Below are 8,616 nucleotides of genomic sequence, written 5' to 3'. Positions count from 1 at the left end.
ACGTATCTATAATTTTTAATAGTTCCATGCTATTATATTATCTGTTTTAGATGTTTTATATGCATTAATATGCTATTTTATATGATTTTTGGGACTAACCTATTAACCTAGAGCCCAGTGCCAATTTCTGTTTTTCCTTGTTTTAGAGTTTCGCAGAAAAGGAACACCAAACGGAGTCCAAACAGAATGAAACTTCACGAGGATTTTTCTTGGACCAGAAGACACCTAGGAGACTTGGAGTGCAAGTCAGAAGAGCCACGAGGCGGCCACAAGGGTGGAGGGCGCGCCCCCCGACCTTGTGGGCCCCTCGGTGACCCACTGACCAAGATCTTCCTCCTATAAATACGATCACTTCCTCCATGAACCAGTGCCGTTGGTGTTGGCATTCCCTCGAACAGGACGCGGGGGGACGGCATGGTGCCGGTAAATGGCGGCCGTGCTTGCTTTCTTGTCATCTCGACGGACGGCTGACCGCCGCTGCTGGACCCAGGGGTGACGTTGAGGTCGATGACGGCCGAGGGGCGTGGTGTGGACGGCGTGATCACGCTCATGTCCGGCGACCCCCTGAAACGGGTCTGGCCGTCGTGCCTTGGTGAAGGAAAGCCGGGCGACAAGGGCGTGGTCCGCGACATCGGCGACTGGCAGTGTAGAGGTGATAACCCACAAGTATAGGGGATCGCAACAGTTTTCGAGGGTAGAGTATTCAACCCAAATTTATTGATTCGACACAAGGGGAGCCAAAGAATATTCTCAAGTATTAGCAGCTCAGTTGTCAATTCAACCACACCTGGAAACTTAGTATCTGCAGCAAAGTGTTTAATAGCAAAGTAATATGATAGTGGTGGTAACGGTAACAAAAGTAAAGGCAGCAAAAGTAATGTTTTTGGTATTTTGTAGTGATTGTAACAGTAGCAACGGAAAAGTAAATAAGCGAGAACCAGTATATGGAAAACTCGTAGGCACCGGATCAGTGATGGATAATTATGTCGGATGTGTTTCGTCATGTAACAGTCATAACATAGGGTAACACAGAACTAGCTTCAATTCATCAAAGTAATGTAGGCATATATTCCGAATATAGTCAGACGTGCTTATGGAAAAGAACTTGCATGACATCTTTTGTCCTACCCTCCCGTGGCAGCGGGGTCCTATTGGAAACTAAGGGATATTAAGGCCTCCTTTTAATAGAGAACCGGAACAAAGCATTAGCACATAGTGAATACATGAACTCCTCAAACTATGGTCATCACCGGGAGTGGTCCCGATTATTGTCACTTCGGGGTTGCCGGATCATAACACATATTAGGTGACTATAGACTTGCAAGATAGGATCAAGAACTCACATATATTCATGAAAACATAATATGTTCAGATCTGAAATCGTGGCACTCGGGCCCTAGTGACAAGCATTAAGCATAGCAAAGTCATAGCAACAACAATCTCAGAACATAGTGGATACTAGGGATCAAACCCTAACAAAGCTAACTTGATTACATGATAAATCTCATCCAACCCATCACCGTCCAGCAAGCCTACAATGGAATTACTCACGCACGATGGTGAGCATCATGAAATTGGTGATGGAGGATGGTTGATGATGACGACAGCGACGAATCCCCCTCTCCGGAGCCCCGAACGGACTCCAGATCAGCCCTCCCAAGAGAGATTAGGGCTTGGCGGCGGCTCCATATCGTAAAACGCGATGATTTCTTCTCTCTGATTTTTTTCTCCCCGAAAGCCAATATATGGAGTTAGAGTTGGCGTCGGAGGGTCTCTAGGGGGCCCACGAGGTGGGGGGCGCGCCCATCGTAAAACGCGTTGATTTCTTCTCTCTGATTTTTTTTCTCTCCGAAAGCCAATATATGGAGTTGGAGTTGGCGTCGGAGGGTCTCCAGGGGGCCCACGAGGTAGGGGGCGCGCCCCCCACCCTCGTGGACAGGGTGTGGGCCCCCTGGTCTTCATCTTTGGCGAGGATTTTTTATTATTTATTCTAAGATATTTCGTGGAGTTTCTGGTCATTCCGAGAACTTTTATTTTCTGCACAAAAAACAACATCATGGCAATTCTGCTGAAAACAGCGTCAGTCCGGGTTAGTTCCATTCAAATCATACAAGTTAGAGTCCAAAACAAGGGCAAAAGTGTTTGGAAAAGTAGATACGACATAGACGTATCAACTCCCCCAAGCTTAAACCCTTGATTGACCTCAAGCAATTCAGTTGACAAACTGAAAGAGAAAAAGAAAAACTTTTACAAACTCTGTTTGCTCTTGTTGTTGTAACTATGTCAAGCCAGCATTCAAGTTTTCAGCAAAGATCATAACTAACCACATTTGCAATAACTCCTAGGTCTCATGTTTACTCATATCAATAACATAATCAGCTAGCAAGCCGTAATAATAAATCTCGGATGACAACACTTTCTCAAAACAATCATAATGTGATATAACAAGATGGTATCTCGCTAGCGCTTTCTGAGACCGCAAAACATAAATGCAGAGCACCTTCAAAGATCAAGGACTGACTAGACATTATAATTCATGGTAAAAGAGATCCAATCATAGTCATACCCGATATAAATTAACAGTAATGAATGCAAATGACAGCTGTGCTCTCCAGCTAGTGCTTTTAATAAGAGGGTGATGACTCAACATAAAAGTAAATAGCTAGGCCCTTCGCAGAGGGAAGCAGGGATTTGTAGAGGTGCCAGAGCTCGGTTTTGAAATAGAGATAAATTATATTTTGAGCGGCATACTTTCATTGTCAACATAACAACTAAGAGATGACGATATCTTCCATGCTAAACAAACTATAGGCGGTTCCCAAACAGAATGGTAAAGTTTATACTCCCCCTCCTACACAAGCATCAATCCATGGCTTGCTCAAAACAACGAGTGCCTCCAACATTCAACGGGTCCCAGGGGGAGTTTTGTTTGCAATTATTTTGATTTAGTTTGCATAAAGCATGGGACTGGGCATCCCGAAGACCAGCCATTTTCTCGTGAATGAGGAGCGGAGTCCACTCCTCTTGAGAATAACCCGCCTAACACGGAAGATAAGGGCAACCCTAGTTGATATATGAGCTATTCGAGCATGCAAAATAGAATGATTATTTGAAGGTTTAGAGTTTGGCACATACAAATTTACTTGGAACGGCAGGTAGATACCGCATATAGGAAGGTATAGTGGACTCATATGGAATAACTTTGGGGTTTAAGGGATTGGATGCACAAGCAGTATTCCCGCTTAGTACAAGTGAAGGCTAGCAAAAGACTGGGAAGCGACTAACTAGAGAGCGACAACAGTCATGAACATGCATTAAAATTAACAAACATTGAATACAAGCATGAGTAGGATATAATCCACCATGAACATAAATATCGTGAAGGCTATGTTGATTTGTTTCAACTACATGCGTGAACATGTGCCAAGTCAAGTCACTAAAATCATTCAAAGGAGGATACCACCCCATCATACCACATCACAACCATTTTAATAGCATGTTGGCATGCAAGGTAAACCATTATAACTCATAGCTAATCAAGCATGGCATGAGCAACTATGATCTCTAATTGTCATTGCAACATGTTTATTCATAATAAGCTGAATCAAGAACGATGGACTCATCATATTTACAAAAACAAGAGAGGTCGAGTTCATACCAGCTTTTCCCATCTCAGTCAATCCATCATATATCATCATAATTGCCTTTCACTTGCACGACCGAACGGTGTGAATAATAATAAGAGTGCACGTGCATTGGACTAAGCTGGAATCTACAGGCATTCAATAAACAGGAGAAGACAAGGCAATATGGGCTCTTGGTTAAATCAACAATGATGCGTATAAGAGCCACTTCAACAATTTAATCATGGTCTTCTCCTGCTAACCCCCAAAGAAAACAAAAGAAATAAAAAACTATTTACACGGGAAAGCTCCCAACAAGCAAAAGAAGAACGGGAAATATTTTTGGGTTTTCCTTTTAATTACTACAACAAAGAAATAAACTACTACTAATTTTTTTGTTTTTCCTAAGGTTTATTAAACACACAAGAAGAAGGCAGGAAAAAGAAAATAATCTAGCATGGATATTACAGTGAAAGAGTATGAGCACCGACATCTAGCAATGAGTGTGTGTGAACATGAATGTAATGTCGGTGGGAAATACGTACTCCCCCAAGCTTAGGCTTTTGGCCTAAGTTGGTCTATTGCCAGGGATAACCTGGCGGATACCCGTAGGTGAAGCTGGGGTCATACTGCGATGAAGAAGACTCTGACTGCCACTGGCTGGCAACCACCTCTGGATCCCAAGAATAAACAGACTGTCGTGGAGGCTCATCTTGTGGCTCCGGCTCCGGGGCTGGTGCAGGATTTCGATAGGCTTGAATGGCCGCCCACGGAATGATGTGAGGACCTACAGACAAGTTAAACAAAGAGGGACCAGGCAAAGTAATAGTCTCAGGGTGATATTTATCAAAGTACAATTTATATTTGAGCTCCCCTTCACGACTCTTAACAAGAAAATCATGCGCTAGCATACTCTTATAATCTAAATAAGCACGGGGCAACGATGTTTCCTCTTTCTCCTCATGCCTAATAGGTATTTCAAAATATTCAGCTAGGCGTGAAGCATAAATGCCTCCAAAGACGGGGCCCTTAGTATGGTTCAGACTTAACCATCTAGCAACAATTCCACCCATACTAACAGAGTTATTGCGGTATAAACCATGGAACAAAATGATAACATCAGGAACACTAAGGTTTCCACAGTTCCCGCGACCAATCAAGCAACGACTAGCAAATAAGGCAAAGTAGCGTAAAACAGGAAAATGTATGCTAGTAATCCTTGCATCAGAAACCTTCCTGGTTTCTCCCACCGTGATAGTGTTAATAAAAGCTTCTACTTCGTTACGGTGTGGTTCATCCAAGGTGCCCTCAAAGGATATTTTGCAAACCTCGCAAAATTCAGCTAATGGCATCTCCTTAACAACGTCATATAAACGAAACTCTAGTGATGGAGGGGATTTCTTAGGGAAAAAGTAGAAGTTTTGCACAAAAGTATTTGTGAGTAAGAGATACTGATGACGTTGGTCGCGGAGGAAGTCGGTGAGGCCAGCATTCTCAATCAATAAATAGAAATCCTCATAAATCCCGGCTCTCCTCAAGAAGTCATCGGAAGGCCATTCACACGGCCGGACCTCCACGGTGCGAGGCAAATTAAATTTGGGCTTCTGTTCTTCTTCCTTTTGTTTTTCCTTCGAGCTTTGGCTCGACGAGCCCCTCAAAAGTCTCTTCATTATTTCTGAAACAATCTGAAATTTTTAGTAACTTCAAATAAAAGTGAACCAACTTCAATAAAATTGATAGCAACTACTCCCACAAGTGCCTAGAGCCTATATCAAGCATTAGAACTACTTGGAACCATATGAATTTGACATGCAAGCTCAAGAACATGGTCACCTATGCAGCACAAATTTGCAATCAATAGAGCACTAGAACAAATACTAATTGGACCAATGGAGGAGTCACATACCAAGGAACAATCTCCCCAAGCAGTTTTGCGAGAGGTGCTTTGAGCAAGGAGATCGAAAATCACAACAACAGGGGCTGGAACTCGTGCTTGAGTTGGTTTTTCGTGTTTGTGTGAGGCAGAGGAAGAAGATGGGTGCAGGAATAAGTGGAGGAGGGCCAATGTGGGCCCACGAGGCAGGGGGGCGCGCCCTCCACCCTCGTGGCCAGGTGGCAGCTCCCCCCGTGGTAATTTTTGCACAGTAAATCCTCAAATATTCCCGAAAAAATCATATTAATTGGCATGGCATTATGAGGACTTCTATTTTCGGGATATTTTTATATTGCACGGATAAATCAGGAAACAGACAGAAAAAATATTATTTTACTTTATTTCTACTAAATAACAGAAAATATAAAGAGTGTACAGAAGGTTGTGCTTCTAGTTTCATCCATCTCATGTTCATCAAAAAGAATCCACTAACAAGGTTGATCAAGTCTTGTTAACAAACTCATTCTGATTAACATGGAACCAGAGAAATTTCGAATAACACTATGTTACCTCAACGGGGATATGGACATCCCCAATAATAAGTATATCATATTTCTTCTTGGCAGTAGGGAGAGGAAATTCAAAACCTCCAAATATAATCGATGGAATTTTTCCAATAGAGTTGATATTATAAACTTGAGGTTGTTTCCTCGGAAAGTGTATTGTATGCTCGTTACCATTAACATGCAAAGTGACATTGCCTTTGTTGCAATCAATAACAGCCCCTGCAGTATTAAGAAAATGTCTTCCAAAAATAATAGACATACTATCATCCTCGGTAATATCAAGAATAACAAAGTCAGTTAAAATAGTAACGTTTGCAACCACAACAGGCACATCCTCACAAATACCGACAGGTATAGCAGTTGATTTATCAGCCATTTGCAAAGATATTTCAGTAGGTGTCAACTTATTCAAGTCAAGTCTACGATATAAAGAGAGAGGCATAACACTAATACCAGCTCCAAGATCACAAAAAGTAGTTTTAACATAATTTCTCTTAATGGAGCATGGTATAGTAGGTACTCCGGGATCTCCAAGTTTCTTTGGTATTCCACCCTTAAAAGTATAATTAGCAAGCATGGTGGAAATTTCAGCTTCTGGTATCTTTCTTTTATTAGTAATGATATCCTTCATATACTTAGCATAAGGATTTGTTTTGAGCACATCAGTTAATCACATACACAAAAAGATAGCTCTAATCATTTCAGCAAAGCGCTCAAAATCCTCATCATCCTTTTTCTTGGATGGTTTGGGAGGAAAAGGATTGGGTTTCTGAACCCATGGTTCCCTTTCTTTACCATGTTTCCTAGCAACGAAGTCTCTTTTATCATAACATTGATTCTTTGGTTGTGGGTTATCAAGATCAACAGCAGGTTCAACTTCTGCATCATTATCATTACTAGGTTGAACATCATCATGAACATCATCATTAACATTTTCACTAGGTTCATGTTCACTACCAGATTGTGTTTCAGCATCAGACATAGAGATATCATTTGGATTCTCAGGTGGTTCAGCAATAGGTTCACTAGCTAGAAGTTTGCAAAGTCCTATCATTTTTCTTTTTCTTCCTTTTAGAGGAACTAGGTACATCAATGTTATTCCTCTGAGAATCTTGGTCGATTCTCTTAGGGTGGCCTTCAGGATACAAAGGTTCCTGAGTCATTCTACCAGTTCTAGTAGCCACTCTAACAGCATAATCATTTTTCTTGCTATTCATTTCATCCAGCACTTCTTTTTGAGCCTTAAGTACTTGTTCTACTTGAGTGGTAACCATAGAAGCATGTTTGCTAACAAGTTTAAGTTCACCTCTAATATTAGCCATATAATCACCCAAGCGTTTAATCATATAAGCATCTTGTTTTAATTGTCTACCAAAATAAGCATTAAAGTCATCTTGCTTAAACATAAAGTTATCAAACTCATCCAAGCACTGACTAGCAATTTTAGTAGGAGGGACTTCAGCTTTATCATATCTATAGAGAGAATTTACCTTTACTACCTGTGTGGGGATATCGGGATCAGGAGGTTCTTCAGTGAATAAGGAATTGAGATCATATACTTCTTCAACACGCGGTAAATTAAGACCGTGTATTTCTTCAATAGGAGGTAAATTCTTAACATCTTCAGCTTTAATACCTTTTTCTTTCATAGATTTCTTTGCCTCTTGCATATCTTCGGGACTGAGAAATAGAACACCTCTCTTCTTCGGAGTTGGTTTAGAAATAGGCTCAGTAATTGGCTCTGGAGCTGGCTCAAGAGGTGCCCAATTATTTTCATTTGTCAACATATTATTCAATAGAATTTCAGCTTCATCTGGTGTTCTTTCCCTGAAAAGAGAACCAGCACAACTATCCAGGTAATCTCTGGAAGCATCGGTTAGTCCATTATAAAAGATATCAAGTATTTCAGGTTTCTTAAGAGGATGATCAGGCAAAGCATTAAGTAACTTGAGAAGCCTCCCCCAAGCTTCTGGGAGACTCTCTTTTTTAATTTGCACGAAGTTGTATATTTCCATCAAGGCAGCTTGTTTCTTATGAGCAGGGAAATATTTAGCAGAGAAGTAATAAATCATATCCTGGGGACTACGCACACAACCAAGATCAAGAGAATTAAACCATATCTTAGCATCACCCTTTAATGAGAACGGAAATATTTTGAGTATATAAAGGTAGCGCGATCTCTCATCATTAGTAAACAGGGCGGCTATATCATTTAACTTAGTAAGACGTGCCACAACAGTTTTAGATTCATAGACATAAAAAGGATCAGATTCAACCAAAGTGATTATATCTGGATCAATAGAAAATTCATAATAATCCTTATCGGGAACACAGATAGGTGAAGTAGCAAAAGTAGGGTTGGGTTTCATTCTATCTCTAAGAGATTCTTTACCCCATTTAATTAGCAGTCTCTTAAGTTCATATCTATCTTGGCAGGCAAAAATAGCTGCAGAAGATTCCGCGTCAAAAAGATAACCCTCAGGAATAGCAGGCATATCTTCATCATCACTTTCATCATTGTATTCAGATTCAATAATTTCTCTTTCTCTAGACC

This window comes from Triticum dicoccoides, chromosome 5B (assembly GCF_002162155.2).
Source record: "Triticum dicoccoides isolate Atlit2015 ecotype Zavitan chromosome 5B, WEW_v2.0, whole genome shotgun sequence".
NCBI lineage: Eukaryota > Viridiplantae > Streptophyta > Magnoliopsida > Poales > Poaceae > Triticum > Triticum dicoccoides.
Note: the sequence above shows the minus strand (reverse complement) of the source record.